General features: G+C 43.3%; 1 long non-coding RNA gene across 2 annotated transcripts; it reads right to left on the bottom strand.

The window, feature by feature from the left end:
* Positions 1-274: 274 nt before the first annotated feature.
* On the bottom strand, positions 275-16996 carry LOC127008657 (uncharacterized). 2 transcript variants are annotated; one of them, XR_007761225.1, is made up of 5 exons: positions 16825-16996; positions 5983-6225; positions 3727-3865; positions 3057-3222; positions 275-887 (listed from the first exon to the last, which is right to left on the bottom strand). It is a non-coding gene; the product is annotated as an uncharacterized LOC127008657 (long non-coding RNA). The 2 variants fall into 2 exon arrangements; XR_007761226.1 differs by lacking the exon at positions 16825-16996 and adding an exon at positions 7094-7600.
* Between the last annotated feature and the right edge of the window lie 6004 nt (positions 16997-23000).

Raw genomic sequence — 23000 nt, 5'->3', positions numbered from 1 at the left:
CTCTCTCTCTCTCTCTCTCTCTCTCTCTCTCTCTCTCTCTCTCTCTCTCTCTCTGAGCCTCTCTCTCTCTCTCTCTCTCTCTCTCTCTCTCTCTCTCTCTCTCTCTCTCTCTCTCTCTCTCTCTCTCTCTCTCTCTCTCTCTCTCTCTCTCTCTCTCTCTCTCTCTCTCTCTCTCTCTCTCTCTCTCTCTCTCTCTCTCTCTCTCTCTCTCTCTCTCTCTCTCTCTCTCTCTCTCTCTCTCTCTTTTGGAGGAGAAGGAGGAGGAAGAGGAAGATCTAGGTAAAGAAGGAAACATGGAAACATGGAAACATGGAAATGCAGGCAACAGAAAGCCTATTGGCTCATTACGAGGTCGCCCGCTTGGGTGATTTAATCTGCTCGACCGCCACTTGGGGCTTGGTGAGCAGATGAAAGCACCTCGATATTGAGGAGCAGATGGAAGCCCCTCGTTATTCAGTTTACTCCCGACGCAGCGAAATGACGGTCGATTCTATATTTGAAGGAGTTGATGGTATTCGCATTTACTACTTCTGAGGGAAGAATGTTCCAGTGGCGGATGACTCGGTGGAGGAGAGGACGAAAGAAAAGTGCTAAAACTTCTAAATATATAAATATACAAGTGATTAATTACTGATTATAATACGAAATGAAATTACAGCCAAACTTAAAAGTATTACTTGTATCAGGATACATACATCCTAGTACAAATGTTTTATGCATATAACATTCACACATTATGCAGTTATCTATTCTAGTGCCTCACATCCTCCAGGCCACCACTTTGTTGAGGTAATGGTGGGCGAGTGGAGCACAAACTCCTGGGTCTTTGAATCATAGGCTGCCGTTGTTTCCAGCCCTCTTAGGAAAGTACCATGACCCATCTCAGTCTGAAAACACAGCCTTTACATTACACTTCTCTCAAAATTAATTTTCAATATATTATTTATCTATATTTCAACATATTCATTTTTGGCAAGGGTGTGGTGTCATCTGAAATCCACGTATCCTAAGACATCCCATCCGAGCTGCGCATGCGCGGGCTTTGATGGATGAATTTCGACACAGTACCGTGTCTTTTATCGACTGCCTATTGTGATACGTCCCATCTAAGTTTACTTTTTATCTTTTTAAAAGTATATGATGACGTATGTTTTGAATTTGACAATTGTTTGACATATGAAAGTTTCATCTTGCACCCCTTGTATGTCAATAAATGTGATGACTGATGAATGAGGTAACCTATACCAGGGATTATATACTATAAGGATAGCTCACTAAGCGTTTGTTTTAACCACAATGCACCGCAGATGACGTCACACATGTACACAAATGGTGCCGGGCGGGAAACTGGCTCACTTCACTGTGTTCTCACCGCAGCGTGCTCAGTGAAAATGGTGATTTGTGCTGTATATGGGTGTTACAGTGGCTCAACCTATATAATAAGGATAGCTTACTAAGCATTTGTTTTACCCACAATGCACCGCGTATACAATCTGATTCACTCTCTCTATATAAAATGTATTAGAAAACCATGAGTGCGGCGCTGCCAGTTCGACCGCCAATTATCAGATTAACGCCTCCCTACCTACCTATCCATAACTCACACTCTCTCTCTCTCTCTCTCTCTCTCTCTCTCTCTCTCTCTCTCTCTCTCTCTCTCTCTCTCTCTCTCTCTCTCTCTCTCTCTCTCTCTCTCTCTCTCTCTCTCTCTCTCTCTCTCTCTCTAAGATGTAATACTTCCGCTCTACAATAGTTTAGTCAGACCCCACTTGGAATACGCGGTACAGTTTTGGTCTCCCAACCATGCAAAGGACATTGCTAAATTAAAAGGTGTTCAGCGTCGGGCAACAAAAATGATCCCTTCCTTGCGCAACAAATCCTACGAAGAAAGGCTTTCCACCCTTAACATGTTCTCTCTTGAGAAACGTCGCCTCCGAGGAAAACTGATTGAATGTTTTAAAATGCTTAATGGTTTCAAGAATGTAGACAGATCAAAATTGTTTATGATCGATGACACTTTGCGAACGAAGAACAATGGCAAAAAACTCAAATGTAGACAAGTAAATTCAGGCTGCACCAAATTTTTCTTCACCAACGTTGTAGTGCGAGAATGGAATAAGCTCCCACCTTCAGTGATCCAGTGTAACACGATTGACTTCTTTAAAAACAAGCTCGACCGTCACTTCCTTGAAGTTAATATTAACTAGAGTTGAAATGCAACGTTTTGGAGCCATCTGATTAATGTAGAATCACTTAGATTTAAAGACAGACCACCTATATAGTCTGGACTATGGGGTCTGTGTGGTCTGATTTCCTATGTAAATCGATAAATCTCTCTGTTTTTCTCTCTTTATCTACCTATTCATTTATCTATATTATAATCTCTCTCTCTCTCTCTCTCTCTCTCTCTCTCTCTCTCTCTCTCTCTCTCTCTCTCTCTCTCTCTCTCTCTCTCTCTCTCTCTCTCTCTCTCTCTCTCTCTCTCTCTCTCTCCGGCCACCACCACCACCACCACGTGGCAACATGGGAAAAAATCCCTGCCACATGGTCATAGAATTTATACAAATCGTTGTTATAATCCTAAACATCGACTCTCATTGTACAATGTAGCTTCCTTTACTATATACAGAATATATCCAATGCAAGATGGCGCCACTATAAACACTCGCCTGCGCCAGAACGGGCTGGGCCGACCATTATGCCCCACCTGGAAGAAGCCTTGGGCCGACCATCAGGCCCCAACAGGAAGATGCCTACCGGCGCAATAGGCAGCAACGTAAAAATATATATATATATATATATATATATATATATATATATATATATATATATATATATATATATATATATATATATATATATATAAAATATCACGTTCAAATAGCACATGGATGGGAAATAAGAGAGAGACGCATGTACGAAGGTCGATTTGGCAGAATGGCAAGAGGTACACCACCATCCCAGCCCCACCCTGAACGGATTTCGTGCTCTCATGGGCATGGACACAGAGCCGATAAGATGAATCCCCTGATCATCCAAGTCACGATGCAACTCACCTGTGCATATGTTCCAAATATCTTGTTCTTGTCAAACATAGTGAGCCACTTCTGCTGCTGCTCAGGGGATGCCAGCCACTGCAGTGCATTGGAGAACATGAACATGTGGATGCCAAGAGGGTTGCCATCTCTCAGAAGTTCAAGGGCCATAGTTGAGCTCAGTTCTCTGCATTAAATTATTTCCACAATTAGAAAAATGTTAATATTGATAATCAAGCTTGTTGTCATTCAGGTTTCATAAGCCTAAAGACATATCATTCTTTAGATACTTTTTAATGAAAGAATGGTTTAAGGATTTAACTGTTTAAACTTTCTAAATTTTGCAAATACTTATTTAGTTGATGTATCATTGATCACTGGTGTGAAAGAAGTTAAAGCTCTCCTGCTACAATACTACAAACAGGTCTGTATTTGACGACAAAAATGATTACATATTTTGGTTGATATGCTTAAAAATGTGGTTTAAGAACACGGAGCTTTCACAATGAAAGGCTCTTACATACAAAGGACAACCAGTTTTCCAGCATGAAACTTTGAGATGGCTGGTGAGCCTATCAAAGAGAGATAAAAGGATTAAGCCAGGTAGAGAAGGTTTAGCTGATAAGTAACTTTGGCATGACGTTAAATGGTCAATTATTCAGCTCATACACCACAGCCCCAGCCAACCCACCTTTGGGAAATGTTTAGGTCTGTCAGCTTCCTGAGCAGGTGTGTAACCTTGCGTAAGTCGTTAGCGTAGAGTTCTTCGTGGCTCAGGTACTCGGTAGGAATCTCATCCTCAAAAACTGAGTCACTGCACATCAGCTGCTCTGAAAGGAGTGTTTAACAGGTTGATTATCTTTATGTAATTACTTGTATTTAAATAAACCCAATTACCAGATTATGGGAGTTAACATACAGCCCCAACTGAAGTATTTTTTTTCTTACGTTTCGTCTATGACGCCGATAGGTTTTCTTAGTGGGACCCCAGCCTGTTATGGCGCAGGGAGCTGTTTATAGTAGCGCAATCTCGCTCACTTCATCTCACCTGCCCCCCCTTCCCTTCCCCGAGCTCGTCTTTGATCCTCTTTTTAGAGAATCTAGCCTGGGTTGATAGATGGTCATCGGGACAGCATGTGGGTATAGAAGACTCGGTGATGAGTGAAAAGTTGCCACTTTGTAACGGCGGGCGTGTGTAGCAAGCCACCGCTCAAATGGTCGCATACTCTCCTCCGATGAGACAGAAAATGTGGCGCTGCAAGCACAGACTTAATAAGTGTTTTCGTGTGAAATGTTTTCGTTTTCCCTTGTCCTTGTCTCCTGTGCCATCCAATTGTTCGTGTTTCTCGTCGCGTTCTCTGTTGTCCGCGTCTTGTGCAGGTTCATTGTTAACTCTTCTTGTTACTCGTTTATCTCTGACTGTCCGTCCATGTCCTCCTGTTGTCCACTTCTACACATTGTTCCACATATACACCAACACTTAAATGTTAACCTACACAGTACAACATTCACACACACGCATACACACACAAACACCTATTCTATGTGCTGTGCTTGTCCTAATGACCTTTGTATGTTTGTCCAAATAAAGTCAGAGACACGCCAGTCCTCGTCGACAGACCGACTTGGTCGGCTAGATTTCGATCGCCGATAGAGTCGGTCTGTCGGCTCCCTGCTACGGGCCGCCTTAGGCAAAGGCCCGTGCTCCCTCGTGCACGAGGGAGCAATCTTTACCCCCCCCCCTCTCCAAATAAAGTAACCCTGGCGGATATGAGTTTCTCTATCCGTGAACCAATTAGCACTTAGAACACTCGCTACCACCTACACGTGGACGCGAACTTGCCATCCAGTCCTCCCGCGCCGCGCCAGTACGCTGGCGACTCAGCCACCGCCTCACATCATTGGTGCTCAGCCTACTAGACCTTCACAAAATGCTTAGCCTTAATGATTTTTTGTTCTAAAACAAATTGTCCTATCCACTCCTACGCTTATGACTAATTCTACGTTACTCAATATCTTTTAACAGAATACCCACCCTACAGGAATGATTCAAGGCTGGACGCTGCAAATCGCTTAATCTCTGATCTTGTTATATCATATCCGAATGGGGCAAGAGGTACATGGTGTCATTCAATGCCTCAAAAACTCAATTTCTCCAACTGTCAACTCGACACAACCTTCTTACTCAGGATATCTTCTTCAACCTTCTACAATAAGCTTATCGGTCTATCTTAAACTCAACATCTTAACTGAAAACCTCATATCTCCTCTCTCGCTAAATCTCCTTCCTCGAGGTTAGGCGTTCTGTATCGTCTCCGCCAGTTCTTTTCCCCTTCTCAAATGGTATCCATATACAGGGCCTTGTCCGCCCTCGTATGGAGTATGCATTTCATGTATCGGGGGGCTCCACACAATCAGCTCTCTGGACAGAGTTAAGTCAAAAGCCCTTCGTCTCATCAACTTCCCTTTTCTTACTAGCAGTCTACTTCTACCTCTTGAATTCCGCAGCAGTGTTGCATCTCTTTCTATATTCTACCGATATATGCACGCTGACTACTCTTCTGAACTTGCGAACTGCATGCCTCCCCTTCTACCGCGGCCCCGCTGCACACGACACTTTTGCTCATCCCTATTCTGTCCAAATCAATTATACAAGAGTCAGTCAACATCTCCATTATTTTATCCCTTCCGCTGGTAAACTCTGGAACAGTCTTCCTTTGTCTATTTACACCTGCTTACGACTTGAACTCATTATTCAAGAGGAGAGTATTACGACAACTCTCTACCCGGAATTGACCTCTCTTTTGGCCCCTCGTTCCGTTTTCTTTTGTTTGAGCAGCTAGCGGACCTTTTTGTTCCTGTTTATGTTTTTTTTTATCCCTGGGCTGCTTCCTTTGCTATAACGCAAAAAAAAAAAATAATAATAACTCTTGCCTCGTCTACTAACCAATTTCTCTGCGTCGAAATGTCCACTGCTTCCCTCCATCCAAGAGATTTGTTAACTCCTCCATGTTGAAGGAGCATCGGGCCCTCTCCCGCCTCAGCTCCTCAACACAGTCTTGGGAAGGTCTCGTCGCGCCCAACATGCCCACAGGTGTACGAGCCGGGGCAATGGCCGCGGGGGTTGCAGCCGTCCTAGGTTTGGGCAGGCAAGGATACTTTGTCGGGCGCAGTAGCCGTCGTAGCATGTCTTTGAGGAAAAAGGGACGTGATAAGTATCTAGTAGCCACAATTTACCTTCACCCAATTATCTCTGGAATGGACCTGAGGTGCGGCGCTTTTGAGCTATCAGTGTCAGTCAAGAGCAACTTCTGACGTCAAGGTCGGATGAACAGTTTCCAAAAGCTGCCTGCTAGCAATAGGAAGGCGAGAGACCAGCAGAGATAAATTATATCCTGCTGGAGACCTATCTAAAATACATTTTCCTTCCGTGGATTAACTCAGCATCAAACAAGGCAAGAACTCACATCGTGACGGAAAAAAAAAACTAACTAAACAAATGAATCAGGTAGAGAACAAAACAAAAACATAGGAACTAGCACCTTTTAAAAATTATGCGTTTCAGGGGCCGGGTAACACGGTTTTTCAAAAGTATCTTCTAAACAAACTGTTGGATTAGTATGGCATTTTGGCACAGTTTGTTTCACACCCCGACCTAATTTCCGACAACATAGGGCATCGGTAGATGTAGTAAATCTAGGCGTTTATTCTTGATAATAAAGGCGAAGTCTGGCAGAGGCGACTGTACATCGGGACGAGGGAAGCAATGACGTAGCTGTGACGTCTACCCCACCCACCACCTCCACTACTGTCTTCCCCTTCCTCTCTCACTCTCACTGTAACATGTTGTCTTAACAGCCATGAGGCACATTATCTGTGATGTTATCGTAGCAGTGAATAATATAGTATAGCGGAGAGTAAAAAGCCGCCAGTTTGATAAGGTTGTCTGAATATGTATTGTCAAGAAAAATCGATAATGGAGTATTTACATCACCGTGTAGTGGTTCATGATCATTATCCTTTGTTATTATAAAGAATAGGCATTACTATCCACTTACCTATTCAAATTGACAAACAGCCGACCGCGGGTCTTCTCCCTCGTATAGGAAAGTTTGACAAGCCTCAGTAGAAAAGCGGTCCTGCAACCATTTCGACAAGAATGCATGCTCGCCATTCCTCTCGCCGCTGAAGTCTCGGCGACGTATTAACAGTGCACATGTCAGTGTTTACGTCGTCAACTCCCAAGGAGCTGCGGTTTGTTTTCTGGTCGAGTCAATGTGATTTATATGCTTTAACAGTCTCATGCATATATTTTCGCTTTTTCTGCCACTATAGATGGTAGCTGGGAGCCAGCAGGAAAAAGAGGAATACGAGACAGGGACGGCACGGGCAGAAAGCACGAAAGTCGTAAGTGTAGGCCGTCTTTCCTTCCTGCCTCTCATATTTAGTTGATTTAACCATTGTTGTGGCGTTCGCGGTTGCCACAGCCAGCCAGCGGTTTGTTATTGTTTACATGGGATCGTGACGTCACGTGCATACCATCTATGGAAAGGTATCATGTTCATGGCTTGATTTTACATGTTTACTACATGCAGAGAGAGAGAGAGAGAGAGAGAGAGAGAGAGAGAGAGAGCGGTGAAGAGGGAGGAAGGGGAAGACAGTAGTGGAGGTGGTGGGTGGGGTAGACGTCACAGCTACGCCATTGCTTCCCTCGTCCCGATGTACAGTCGCCTCTGCCAGACTTCGCCTTTATTATCAAGTATAAACGCCTAGATTTACTACATCTACCGATGCCCTATGTTGTCGGAAATTAGGTCAAGGTGTGAAACAAACTGTGCCAAAATGCCATACTAATCCAACAGTTTGTTTAGAAGATACTTGCGAAAAAACGTGTTACCCGGCCCCTGAAACGCATAGTAGATGTAAACATAAAATGGTTATCATAAAAAGTCTCTATCGGTGGGAGCAAGGGTTTTCCTCCAATTGTCACTGTTCGACCCACTTGAAGTAAAATTACGTAAGATGAATGGCACTTGGAGAAAGACCACATAGTTATATATGTATTGATTTGATTATTTATAACTGTGAGAAAGACCTTAATTTGTTCCCATCGACCTGTGTTATTAAGAAATTTATCGTCTATTTTAAGATATTCACCTTCTACAGTCACGTGCTCAAGTATTTTTTCTTCGTTATTTCAAAAGCAGAAATGGAATATACTCGTAAAATGAGAGAAAAAAAAGTGAGATAAAAAGAAACGAACTCCAGCAGGCGACCGTCAGGTTGGTACCTACCAGCAGAGCCCAATTACTTTATCTTCAAAACAAATAGTCAGCATAGATAAAAGCACTTGGAGGATTTAAATATGGGTTTATCTCAAGAGTTGTGTTTTCTTTATTAACTGGGGTCGAGACGACGAGCATGTTTCACCCACAAATTTCCTTGCAGCTGCATATATTGCGCTGAGTGATGTCCGCTGCCCGCCGCGGCGGCCGTGGGTGTGCCCAATAAAAAAAAAATAATTATGCATCCAAAACCGACGACTTCACACACCTCACTCCCACCCGGTTTCCTGACCCCACCATTCATTATCAAGAAAAACTGAGACCACCATCGTCTTTCTGAGAAAATTCTGCATCACACTAGCATGAATTTGTAACAGTAATGTATATATATATATATATATATATATATATATATATATATATATATATATATATATATATATATATATATATATATATATATATATATATATATATATATATATATATATATATATATATATATATATATATATATATATATATATATATATATATATATATATATATATATATATATATATATATATATATATATATATATATATATATATATATATATATATATATATATACAAGTGAGATAAAAAGAAACGAACTCCAGCAGGCGACCGCCAGGTTGGTACCTACCAGCAGAGCCCAATTACTTTATCTTCAAAACAAATAGTCAGCATAGATAAAAGCACTTGGAGGATTTAAATATGGGTTTATCTCAAGAGTTGTGTTTTCTTTATTAACTGGGGTCGAGACGACGAGCATGTTTCACCCACAAATTTCCTTGCAGCTGCATATATTGCGCTGAGTGATGTCCGCTGCCCGCCGCGGCGGCCGTGGGTGTGCCCAATAAAAAAAAAATAATTATGCATCCAAAACCGACGACGTCACACACCCCACTCCCACCCGGTTTCCTGACCCCACCATTCAATATTAAGAAAAACTGAGACCACCATCGTCTTCCTGAGAAACTTCTGCATCACACTAGCATAAATTTGTAACAATAATGTAAAAAAACAAATATATATATATATATATATATATATATATATATATATATATATATATATATATATATATATATATATATATATATATATATATATATATATATATATATATATATATATATATATATATATATATATATATATATATATATATATATATATATATATATATATATATATATATATATATATATATATATATATATATATATATATATATATATATATATATATATATATATATATATATATATATATATATATATACAAAAATCAGAGTTATATAAATGAAGTAGCGCATAAACATATTCTTGCACTTATTTCCCTTCAACTCTTTAGTCCTACTCGGTTATTTTTCTTCGCGTACAGGTCATTTCTGAAAAATGTGGCAGCGTTCAAAGAAATTGATGCACTTCCAGAGAAACTTAATCCTCTTTTAAAACTCTTAATCCTCTTCCATTTCCTCTTAATCCTCTTCTAAACTTCTTATGAGGAAATGGAAGAGGATTAAGAGGAATTTAGAGGAGGATTGAGAGGTTTAGAAGAGGATTAATCCTCTTCCATTTCCACTTGACCCTTTCCATACTGTGATGCTGACGTCTGCGTCACGGATGGAAAGGGTTAAATTTGATGATGGTGATGAAACAGCAGACAGCTTAGCTGATCATTATGCAACTTGGCATGGATCATGTCACCTGAAGTTTGATAACTCAAAGCTAGAAAGTGCACAAAAATCCGCCACAAAGAGAAATCAATGTGACCCCGATGAATCTCCTTATAAAAAGTCCAGAAACGCAGATCATTGGACCAGCAAATGTGTATATTCTGTGAAAAGGGAAAAGAAGAAGGATTTTTTGCAAATTTGATGCTGATGAGAATGTGCGCACCATTGCTACAGAATTAAAAGACACTAAGCTTCTTTCAACACTTGCTGGAGGGGACTTGATTGCAGGAGTAGGTAGGAAGACACCTACCGAACGGGCGTGAGCTACTCCCGGTGAGGATATATGGGAAGCGAGGAGGGTGCTGAAGCCCTTCAAAGACCCTTCCCATGTCCTCACTAACCGTTTCCCTTTTGTCTCATCAACACCAGAGAGCAGTTCATCATGCTCTCAAAAGACAGTTCCTCTCTCTTTCTACACCACACTACATTCACACAACACACACCTTTTCCCAAAATTCAAAATTCAAAATGGCTAACGAAAACACCGCCTCGGAGTCCCCGCCTGGGGGGGGACCATAAATTCCCCCAGGGAGGACTCCCCTTCTGGCTGCCGACTTGAGAGGTGTCCTGATAACTCCTCGAACCTCCTCCTTATCAATTTCTGCAACATTCGCGGTCTTCGTTCTAATTTTCATTCTGTGGAACACCATCTCTCCTCCTCTAAACCTCACCTTCTCTTCCTCACCGAAACACAGGTTTCTGAGGCTACTGACAGCAACCTCTACTCTGTTCCCTCCTACTATCTCTATCCTAAATTTCAATCTAAAGCTGGATGTTGCGCCTACGTGCGCAACGACATCACTTGCTCTCGTGCCCACGACCTTGACTCTTCTGAATTTTCCACCATCTGGCTAAGACTTCATTGTCATTCTATTACTAAATACATCTGTGCTGTTTATCTCTCGCCTAACTCTACTAACTATGTAAAATTCTTTGACTATTTGAACTCTAAAGTGGAGCACATCTTGACTCACTCTCCCTTTGCTGAAATCTCCATCTTGGGAGATTTCAATGTTCACCACCAGCTTTGCCTTTCATCCTCTTTCACTGACCAGCCTGGTGAACAAGCCTACAACTTTGCTCTCCTCAACGACCTAGAGCAGTTGGTTCAGCACCCTACTCGTATTCCCGACCGTCTTGGAGACAGGCCCAACATTCTAGACCTCTTCCTTACCTCTAATCCTTCTGCTTACTCTGTCAAACTGTTCTCTCCATTGGGCTCCTCCGATCATAACCTTATTTCTGTATCCTGTCCTATCGCTCCTGTAGTACATGTACTAATAGTTGTATAATCACACACTGTCATGCCTGGGGGTTGGGATGGCATGTTCCTCCCTTATCCCTTGTTGTTTACCTGCAACAATAAACTATCAATCAATCAAGTCATAGAAAGAGAGAGCGGATGGGGTCGAAAAAGTGTTGACTCCGCGGGGTGCGAGGGCGGATTCTGAAACGAAGTTACGGCGTCGTATCTGCTTAAGGCGCCGCAAGTCCGGCCGTAGCGCTTCCGCTGGTATACTCAAAACATCGGCGCGGCCATTTTGAGGAGAGTTACGGCGCCGCAGGTTAAGGCGGGTGTGGGCCGCCCTAAGTGAGTTACGGCCTCCTCTCCCTGCACGCCTTCGCTGCTACAAGTGGAACATACAGCCTTCATACAGGTATGAAGTGCATATAAACGATGTTTACGTAGTTATACTACTTATACAACTGTAAGAAGTGAGTGAACTACCAGTAAGATGTTTAGTAATACAGTAACTAGGTAGTTTGGTGAAAGCTTGTGAGAGGGCTTCCCACTGCCTCTTGCAATGATACATTTTTATTATGTGGAGTTGCAAAGAACTAGTAAGTAGATAGGTATGTTGCCATGTTCCTATGCACTCATACTTTATGGACAGCATCACAATTGAAGACGGGGTAAATATAATATGCATGCAGTATACGCGCACGACACCATTTTCCTCATATTTGCCTTCCTAAATCCTACAGACTTGGGGATGCACCCCCCATCCTTCGCAACGTAGTATCTTGCACGCGTGGGTGAGCAGCAAAGAGACTGTATACATATATTCTATAGTCTCCTTGGTGAGCAGGGACATCACTGTGTTGTATATATACCATAGTGCTGATAAATGTTAAAGGTAACTTTTCACAAAAATAGAGTTAGCTTGCATATAGAATATAGCATAGTCTGAATGTCTGAGGTTATGAACAAAGGTAGGTTAGGTTTGTGTCAGTGCTATTAGCATTAGTAGTTCCTCTTCCGAAAAGTTCGGCCTCTTTTTCTTCGTAGGGGGCAAGGTAGGGGGTGAGGAGAGAGGCTCCATTGTCTTGAGAGGGTGGGCACCGCGGGAACGTTCGCACAACAGCTAATTTGTGTTTACATCCCGCGATTGGTCGACGCTTCCTATTTGCCTACTAGAACTTGCCCTTGATTGGCCACCGAGACGCGGCCGCCTTGCAGCGGCGCGCGCCCTAAGGTCCCCTTACGGCGGCCTTAAAAAGTTTTGAGTATGTGAAAGGAATGCAGAGATACGGCGCCGTAGCGCGGCCGTAGCCAACGGCGTCTTAAGGCGGTGTCACACTAGCACTTTTTCCGTCAACTTTTTCCGTCGTTTTTCTGAAAATCGTCGATATCTTGGCTGCAGCCTGTCACACAGAAACTGTGTTTCGTCTGAAACTTTCCGTCGGCACAGACCAAGGAATGTAAACAAACATGGAGTCCACGCTGCGGCAAAGATACGCTGCTCTGAACCTAATACTGTGTATTGTGAGACTTAGACGAGCTAAACAAGCCAAAAAGCGTGCATGGATGCGCTCATGGTTGGCTCGTCGGGAAAGAGAAAGTGTGTACCACAGGCTGTTAAAAGAGCTGAGTTTAGAGGATCATGAGACTCTGAAGAATTGGATCAGGTTGGACAAAAGCCAGTACCACAGACTTCTGGAGTTAGTGACACCTCTTATTGCCAGAAATGACACCAGGATGAGGAAGGCTGTCACTGCAGGAGAGCGTTTGAGACAGGTTGAAGCCACTTGATCTTGATCTTGATGTCACAGGTGGCTCGGGATTTCTCCCCAGCCAGGCCTTTGTATCGGCAGCTCCTGTGAAAAGAAAACAAAAAAAAACATGCGGGAAGTCAATGTTCTCGTGGCAAGATATCATTCCCTACATCTTGCACGCCACATGCCTTCCAAGAACTCTTTCACTGCCTCAATCACTCGTCCACTCGTCTCTCCACTGAGCCCCAGCAGCAGCACCATCCACTCCCTTCCAGTCCTCCCGTTTACTCCACGTCCCATCTCGCTCAAAAACACATGCATCATCTTCGTTCTCTCCCTGTCATACTTCTTGCATTCCAACACTACATGCTGCACAGTCTCGTCCACACCCCTATCACACATCTGGCACACTTTGCTGCGGGACTCAGACCATCTATAGTTCCTTGCATTCACATCCAGACACTGCGCTCTAGCACGGAAAAGAAGATCACCTCCCAGGCTTCCCTCATACCACACCTCACACTTTGGGGCCTCTTTCTCCCTATACCAGTCGAGAGTTTCCTTTCTTTCCATCTCATTCTTCCACTTGCTCAATCCCTCATCTTTAACTGCCATATCTATCACATTCTTCCACTTTCTTACATCCCACTCAAACCCCTCTCCATTTCTGTTTGTTATTCTCCATTCAAACACATTCTCTCTATCTTCAAAGGGTCGGTACACCCACCTACTTAGCATAACATTCCTGTCTATCATTCGCCCACATTTATTCGCCCATTTGCCATCTCTTATACTCCACAAGTATACTTTCCTTGCTAATCTTGCATCCTCCATTTGTTCCAGTCTCACTTTATATCTCAAGGTTGCCTTTACTAGTCTTTCCCTAAACGTGCTCCATCCCATGTCCCCCCTAAGAGCCTCTACTGCTGCAAACCTTGGTGCATTCAGTGCCATTCTTGCTACCCTATTCTGCCCCACTTCCAATTATTGGATCGCACTGTCATTCCATGTCATCACATCCATTCCATACATAATGCTCGGAACAGCCACACTCTTCCAAACCTCACGGATGACATCATACTTGCTCGCTCTCATCCTCGCTGCACTCCCTAAACGGCCTACCCACTGGTTTGCCATACTTATCTTTACATTCTTGGCCCCGCATCCATTTACCTCCATCCACACCCCTAGATACTTGTATTCTTCCGTCTGTTCCAACTCATCCCTTCCAGTCTCCAAGTTGTTTCTCTCTCATCCTCTGACCTATTCACTATCATTACTTTGCTCTTCTCACTACTGAACCTAACCCCAAAATCCTTCCATAACCCCCTACCACATCTAGGAGACTCTGTAGTTCTTCAGCAGACTCACTCATAACCACCACATCATCCGCATACAACAACACACATACTTTATCCTCTCCAATTCTCACTCCTGCATTCATTCTCCTCATTCTGACTGCTAATTCCTCTGTGAAAAGACTAAATAATGTTGGTGATAATATACAGCCTTGTCTCACTCCTCTTTCACTCTTCACCCAACCTGTCTCTAGATCACCTAGTCTATACTTTGCTCTTGTACCTACATACTTCTAATTATGTTAACAATCTTATCACTCAGCCCAACTTTTTCAAGCACTCTGCATAACACATCTCTATTCACCCTGTCATAAGCTTTCTCTATATCTAGGAAGCCTAAGTACAGTTTCCCTCCCTCTCTCTTTTCCCTTTCAATCAGCTCATTTACAACAAACATATTATCTTCTGCTCGCCTGTCCACTCGGAATCCGTTCTGCTCCTCACCCAGCACCCTGGCACTCTCAATCCATTTACACAACCTTTCATTCAACACAGCACTAAAGATTTTTCCTATTGAGTTTACCAGAGAGATTGGCCTATAGTTCTTTAATTCCTGCTTACTCTTATGCCCGCCCTTGTGGATCAGAGTCACTCTACATTCATTCCATTTACTTGGCACTCTCTCTTCTTCCCATACCTGGTTGAATAACTCAGTCATCCTCTCAATCACAGCCTCACCTCCATTTTTATACAACTCATACGGGATCTCATCTGGTCCTGCAGCCACGCGGAAAGTCTCGGTCTTGGTCTTGGAAATGTAAACAAAGGCGGAAATTTGCAAGCGGAAACGATCCTGATCGTCTGACAAATTCATGCGATAAGTTCATGCGGAACGATGAAAAATCGACGGAAATCGCATTAATCGACGGAAAAAGTGCTAGTGTGACACCGCCTTTAGTGAAGTTAGGCAGCGCGCGGGCCTTAACTTACGGCCCTTCTCAGAATCCCATCTTTAGGTTCCCCTTCGTATATTTCACGAATAAATAGTGTTCTATTTGTTATTATAGAAGAAAATATATTGAAAAGTATCAGAATATTTCTATAACTGATATTGTATCGCAAACTTTGCTGAAGTTAATATATTTCTTTTAGTTTGTAAAGACTCTTGTGTTTCCATTTGAGTGTAAACATACAGCTATTCCTGAAGATTTCTTTATAATTGCCCCAAAAATGGCAAAAGACGGCAGATAGATGACTAAATATGGCATTATTATAGTAATACTTAACATATACCATAAAAAAGGGCATTTCTTGGTGACCACCTTGATTTACGACAAAAATGCTACCAATGACACGACCTGGCAACCCCTATGTGGCTGCCCCATGGCTGTGTGACTAGTCATGGATACCAACCTGTCTCATAAATTAACTTACCCGCGTTACCTGTTATTTAGATCAACAACGCTATTGTTTTGTTTTATGATATATAATGTATATGAATACAATGGTGTGTGAAAAATGCATTATTTATCTCGTTTTCTGTAATTATTGGTTTGAAAGTGCTGCCAACATTATTATGACCTGCAGGTTGGTCTTAAAATTGTCTGTCCCACCAGGGGACGGGGAGGGGATGGGGCGGTTTACACATACCCCCAGACCCGCGTATGGGGATGGGGACGGAAAGGGAATGGGGAAGATTAATACAACGGCCACAGAAGGGGGATATTAGAAAATTAGAAACCATCCAAAATTATATGGCAAGATGGTGCTTAGGAGCACCCAAGAGCAGCAGTGGAAGCATTACGAGGAGAGATATGGGATGGAGCTCATTCAGAGAGAGAATAAGTACAGGAAAACTGTGCTTTATGAGGAAAATTGAAATGATGAGTGAAGAAAGATGGGCAAAGCAAGTATACAAAGCTTTTAGAGATAAATCCCAAAGGAACAGAGAAATAGTAAAACTGAAAACTAGAGAAGGAATGGGTAGAGTGGCAAGAGCTGATTATGAAGGATATTAAAAGTAAAATAAAGGAAAATGGTCACATAGAATGGAGAAATGGCGTAGAAACCAAAAGCACATTGACATGGTACAAAGGTAAAATGAAAATAAGAAGAGAAGATATATATAACGGTGACTGGGCAGGAAAGTTGATCTTTAAGGCCAGAAGTGGTATACTAGAAATGAATGGAAGAAACAGGGATATAAATGAACAAGGATGTAAACTATGTGGAGAAGAAAAAGAAACTATAGGCCATTTAATTGTTGAGTGCTGTGCTTATAGGAAAGATAGAGAAGAGTTAGACAGACAGGTAGCTGAGAGCATAGGAAGAGATGAGTGGGAGAGAAGGAAGGAGAATGACGACATGGGTATTAGAACAGTGCTAGGACTGACGGGAGACATGAACATAGACAGATCGATAGTGAAACACATGAAAACTTACCTGGTCAAGTGCTGGACTAAAAGAAAGACTCGCACAAGAATAGAAGACGGAGAGACCCAAAGCAGCGATCCAAAGCTGAAAGGGAACCGACAAAGAAGAAGAACGGGAGCCCCCCGTCAACGTAAGTGACTATTAAAGTTTATAAGAAAAGCACAAACAATGTACACGTCACCATGTGCGTCGCGGACAGAAGTGAAGACACAGATTTCAGTAACTTTCGTTCACAGGCACTAAAGAGTTTTCTTTTTTAATTTGATTCACAAGCAATAAATTTGTAAAATACCTGAAAAAAACACTTGCTTATAAATAAAAGAAGGTAACAGTACTCTGTTGGGGGTGAAAATATCCATTTAATGCTAAAACAATTATCATGTCATTAATTTGACTTTGCTTTTTGCCAACTAGCAATGGCTGATCTTTCCGCTATTTATATTACTATAATATCCAACTCTTTTAATCAAACCGTAACATAAAATCAATAATCGACGTTAATACTTGCACATGATTTTAACTCGTATGATAAAATGATACTATTTGAGTGTGGAAGAACAGTGGACGAAGATTTATGAAACGCTATCGTTCAGTGTAGGGAGAACTCCCTACAAATCAACAACAACAACAACACACATCATCTTATAAAAGTTATCATTAGCCTTATATATATATATATATATATATATATATATATATATATATATATATATATATATATATATATATATATATATATATATATATATATATATATATATATATATATATATATATATATATATATATATATATATATATATATATATATATATATATATATATATATATATATATATATATATATATATATATTAATAAAGACGCGGCGGGCGCCATGGAAAATGATGCTACTATATGCAGAGAACACCTTACGATGCTAGGCTATACACATCTTACAAGGATTATATCAATAGCCTAATAGTTCGTGTGTGTGTGTGTGTGTGTGTGTGTGTGTGTGTGTGTGTGTGTGTGTGTTTAAATATATAAATGAGTAAATAAGTAAATAAATAGATATATGAAATTAAAAAAATAATAAAGTATGACCCACAGAGTTATATACCTAGAGCGCGCGCTCCCGTGTTGTGGGGTTGGTGGCTGGTGAGGCAAGATACCCAGCCGCGGCAGCCATCTTGAGGAGCCCACTTTCCCTCACTCCGTATTAGTGGTTTTGATGGTGGTGGTGATAGTGGTGGTGATGATGGTGGTGGTGTTGGTGGTGGTGGTCATGATGGTGGTGATGTCGGTGATGGTGGTGGTGGTGATGGTGATGGTGGTGGTGATGGTGGTGGTGATGGAGGTGGTGGTGGTGATAGTGGTGGTGATGGTGGTGGTGATGATGGTGGTGATGGTGGTGGTGGTGGTGATGGTGGTGGTGATGGTGGTGGTGGTGGTGATAGTGGTGGTGATGGTGGTGGTGGTGGTGATAATGGTGGTGATGGAGGTGGTGGTGGTGATAGTGGTGGTGATGGTGATGGTGATGGTGGTGGTGATGGAGGTGGTGGTGGTGATAGTGGTGGTGATGATGGTGGTGATGGTGGTGGTGATGATGGTGGTGATGGTGGTGGTGATGGTGGTGGTGATGGTGGTGGTGATGGAGGTGGTGGTGGTGATAGTGGTGGTGATGGTGATGATGGTGGTGTTGGTGATGGTGGTGGTGATGATCGTGGTGGTGGTGGTGGTGATAGTGGTGGTGACGATGGTGGTGGTGGTGGTGATAGTGGTGGTGATGATGGTGGTGATAGTAGTGGTGATGATGGTGGTGGTGGTGATAGTGGTGGTGATGGAGGTGGTGGTGGTGATAGTGGTGGTGATGGTGGTGGTGTTGTTGGTGGTGGTGATGATGATGGTGGTGATGGTGGTGGTGATGATGATGGTGGTGATGGTGGTGGTGTTGTTGGTGGTGGTGATGATGATGGTGGTGATGGTGGTGGTGATGATGATGGTGGTGATGGTGGTGGTGATGGTGGTGGTGGTGATGATGGTGGTGATGGTGGTGGTGATGGAGGTGGTGGTGGTGATGTTGGTGATGGTGGTGGTGATGATGGTGGTGATGGTGGTGGTGGTGGTGATGCTGGTGGTGGTGATGATGATGGTGGTGATGGTGGTGGTGATGGTGGTGGTGGTGATGATGGTGGTGATGGTGGTGGTGATGGAGGTGGTGGTGGTGATGTTGGTGATGGTGGTGGTGATGATGGTGGTGATGGTGGTGGTGGTGGTGATGCTGGTGGTGTTGTTGTTGGTGGTGATGATGATGGTGGTGATGGTGGTGGTGATGGTGGTGGTGATGATGGTGGTGATGGTGGTGGTGATGGAGGTGGTGGTGGTGATGATGGTGGTGATGGTGGTGGTGATGGAGGTGGTGGTGGTGATGGTGGTGGTGTTGTTGTTGGTGGTGATGATGGTGGTGGTGATGGTGGTGGTGGTGATGGTGGTGGTGGTGGTGGTGATGGTGGTGGTGGTGATGATGGTGGTGATGGTGGTGGTGATGGTGGTGGTGATGGAGGTGGTGGTGATGGAGGTGGTGGTGGTGATGGTGGTGGTGTTGTTGGTGGTGATGATGATGGTGGTGATGGTGGTGGTGATGATGGTGGTGATGGTGGTGGTGATGGAGGTGGTGGTGGTGATGGTGGTGGTGATGATGGTGGTGATGGTGGTGGTGATGATGGTGGTGATGGTGGTGGTGATGGAGGTGGTGGTGGTGATGGTGGTGGTGTTGTTGTTGGTGGTGATGATGATGGTGGTGATGGTGGTGGTGGTGATGATGATGATGATGATGATGGTGGTGGTGGTGGTAGTACGTGATAGTGGTGGTGGTGGTGGTACGTGAAAGTGGTGGTGGTGGTACGTGACAGTTTTTAGATCCTTCTTTTCTTGTATTAAATCAACTCTTTTATCACTCATTAATTACTCCATAAATGATCTCACCGTCTCGTATCCCTGGTAGCGTGATCCGGCTTAAGTTGTTATTGGAGACTGGTGTTCGGGGATAAACAAGGGAAAAAGAAAATATACATTTATTTAAAATTAAATGAAAGTAATTGCCTTACGCAATATTCTTTGCTCAGACGATCATAACACTGGCATATTCAGCAATGGATGCAACATAATATGACAAACGACATGTCTTAAACATAATACTACAATATGTGCTCAGTTGTTGCCAATAATAATAACACTCGTCGTTCCACAAGCAGTGGTTTGTATCTCTCTGCTTACATCACAATCATTATGTACTCTCTTAACAAAATCCTACTACACATTCCTATAGTATAATCTACTACAAGTCACGGAAGCACCAAATACCACACCCAGTGGTTTTACCTTTGCTTTACATCGCAAACAAATAATTACAATCCTGTCCCACTCACAATCCTACTTCACATCTCCTACATTATAATCTCCAGGACAATACAGTCGGTTTCCCTTAGATTCTCGAATTTCTACTCAAGATTAAGATCACAACAGCCATTCTCGGCTGAGTGAGTAGCAGGTCTGCTTGAGGCGAGAACCAAGCTCGGTCTACCCATACCACTGATTTCTAGGCCACATTTTTCTTTGCTTTAGGCGGACTTACATCCTTGACACGCCCTTAATTTTCTACATAACCAATGGCCAATACTTCCTGTCACACCCATCTGCTCGCTCATTATGTTGTATTGTTTTACTTCTCCTGCTATTTGTGAGTCAGTCTTAAGACACTCCCTCAGTGATTTTTCTGTTAAATTATTGGCTCATAACATGTCGCCACGACTGACGTCACGGGTCAGAGTCTTTTTCAATGGTTGTTCACACTTTCTGACCACGCCTACTGGGTATCTGTTTTCTGTATCTGAGTCTGGGTATCTGTTTTCCTTTACCCTCGTTGTTTCCCCTCTTTGGTATTTGAGATGTTTACACTTATATATATGTCACCCTTTTTGTTAGTGTTTGTCCTGTCAGATGTTTACACAGTTGTATACCTGCCTTTCCTCTCTGGGTATCTGTTTTCCTTTACCCTCGTTGTTTCCCCTCTTTTGTACTTGAGATGTTTACACTTATATATATGTCACCCTTTTTGTTAGTGTTTGTCCTGTCAGATGTTTACACAGTTGTATATCTCACTCCTCTGTTTCCTCGTCTTCTGGGTCCTGACATAGTGGTGGTGGTGGTAGTGGCACGTGATAGTGGTGGTGGTGGTACGTGATAGTGGTGGTGGTGGTGGTGGTCTTGGTGATGGTTGTTTTCAGTTTTCATAAACAGAGAGAGAGAGAGAGAGAGTATAAAACCTGAGTTATGTCATGTCACGTCAGTCCGTCTCTCTCTCTCTCTCTCTCTCTCTCTCTCAACCAACTCCTCCACCCACCACCATCACCACCACCACTATCACCACCTACCACTTACCTCCACTTTGAAGTTGCCGGCTGGAGCACAGAGTTGGCTGGACTGGGCTCCCAAAGATACTTCCGATTGCCGCACCCGAGTGTCTGGCTCGCGCGCTCTAGGTATATAACTCTGTGGTATGACCCATGCTGCAGAGACACGCCAGTCCTCGTCGACAGACCGACTTGGTCGGCTAGATTTCGATCGCCGATAGAGTCGGTCTGTCGGCTCCCTGCTACGGGCCGCCTTTGGCAAAGGCCCGTGCTCCCTCGTGCAAGAGGGAGCAATCTTTCCCTCCCCCACCCTCCATGCTGCGTGCGACACCATCGTTGGTACCATTAGTAGCAGTACCATTACCGGAGTGTGCCGGCCCTTTCTTTCTCTCTGAGTACTTACTTTCTACATAAAAAATCAGTATATAGGTATTTTGAAAAGACTCATTATTTAATAACACTAGCAGCAGATATCAGCAAAGTTCTGGCGCCAACCTTCCCTATTTATTATGTAATGCCCCGAGCTTTTATTTTCTCTTTTTCTATTTTCCTACACGTCCTCTGCGTGTATCGAAACACACGAGAAATTAATCAAGACAAAGTGAGGGTATTCCCCGGCTGCCTGGGATTGAACCCGCGACTACCGTGACGGGAGAGCCACTCCTTACCGAGTCGGCCAAAGAGGTACCCCACTGGCTAAGTGGGTTATGGGAGGCTCGTTCATCAGGCCGTCGCCGCACTACACGGCTTTCCCCCCTATGTAGATTAATTTCTGTGTGTTGACATTGTCCCTTTGAGACATAACTCCACAATGTCCCTTTGAGACATACCTCCAATATTTCCATTTTCTATCAACCTCGGAGCATGGGCCATCTACCTGTTACCCCTTCGGGGAAACTCAACAGAACTGCAGGAGAGGATGCCCACCGCTATGCCACCACTGTAATGCCCCGACGAGCTTATTTTCTATCCTTCCTATTTCTCAACACGGCCTCTGCGTGTATCGAAATAACACGAGAAATTAATCAAGACAAAGTGAGGGTATTCCCCGGCTGCCTGGGATTGAACCCGCGATCAGCGAGACGTGAGAGCCACTCCTTACCGAGTCGGCCATAGAGGTACGCACTACACGACACGGCTTTCCCCCCTATGTAGATTAATTCGTGTAGTGCGGCGACGGCCTGATGAACGAACCTCCCATAACCTTATTAACCAGTGGGGTACCTCTTTGGCCGACTCGGTAAGGAGTGGCTCTCCCGTCTCGCTGGTCGCGGGTTCAATCCCAGGCAGCCGGGGAATACCTTTTCCCCCCTATGTAGATTAATTTCTGTGTGTTGAGACCTTTAGACAGTGACCCATTTTGGTGCACAATTTCACAATGTCCCCGTAGAGACATATATTCAAACTCTCCCATTTTCTATTATCCTCGGAGAGCATGGGCCATCCTACCTGTTACCCCTTCGGGGAAACTCAACAGAACCACAGGATAGGATGCCCACCGCTATGCCACCAGTTTAATGACGAGATTTTCTATTCTCTTTTTTCTATTACTCTCTCGGTCCCACACGTCCTCTGCCAAATAGGTACCCCACTGGCTAAGTGGGTTATGGGAGGTTCGTTCATCAGGCCGTCGCCGCACTACAATTATACATACTGACAGCATATATGGTACTGGTACTACTGGTACTGGAGTTCTCGAGACCGGTATTACTGGTACTCAAACTAACGGTACCTACATATTAGTTGCCAGTTTTCGCCAACTGACTGAATTATTCTGAAATCTGTGTCTTC

This window comes from Eriocheir sinensis, chromosome 38 (assembly GCF_024679095.1).
Source record: "Eriocheir sinensis breed Jianghai 21 chromosome 38, ASM2467909v1, whole genome shotgun sequence".
Lineage (NCBI taxonomy): Eukaryota > Metazoa > Arthropoda > Malacostraca > Decapoda > Varunidae > Eriocheir > Eriocheir sinensis.
Note: the sequence above shows the minus strand (reverse complement) of the source record. Positions and strands in the feature narration are given on the sequence as shown.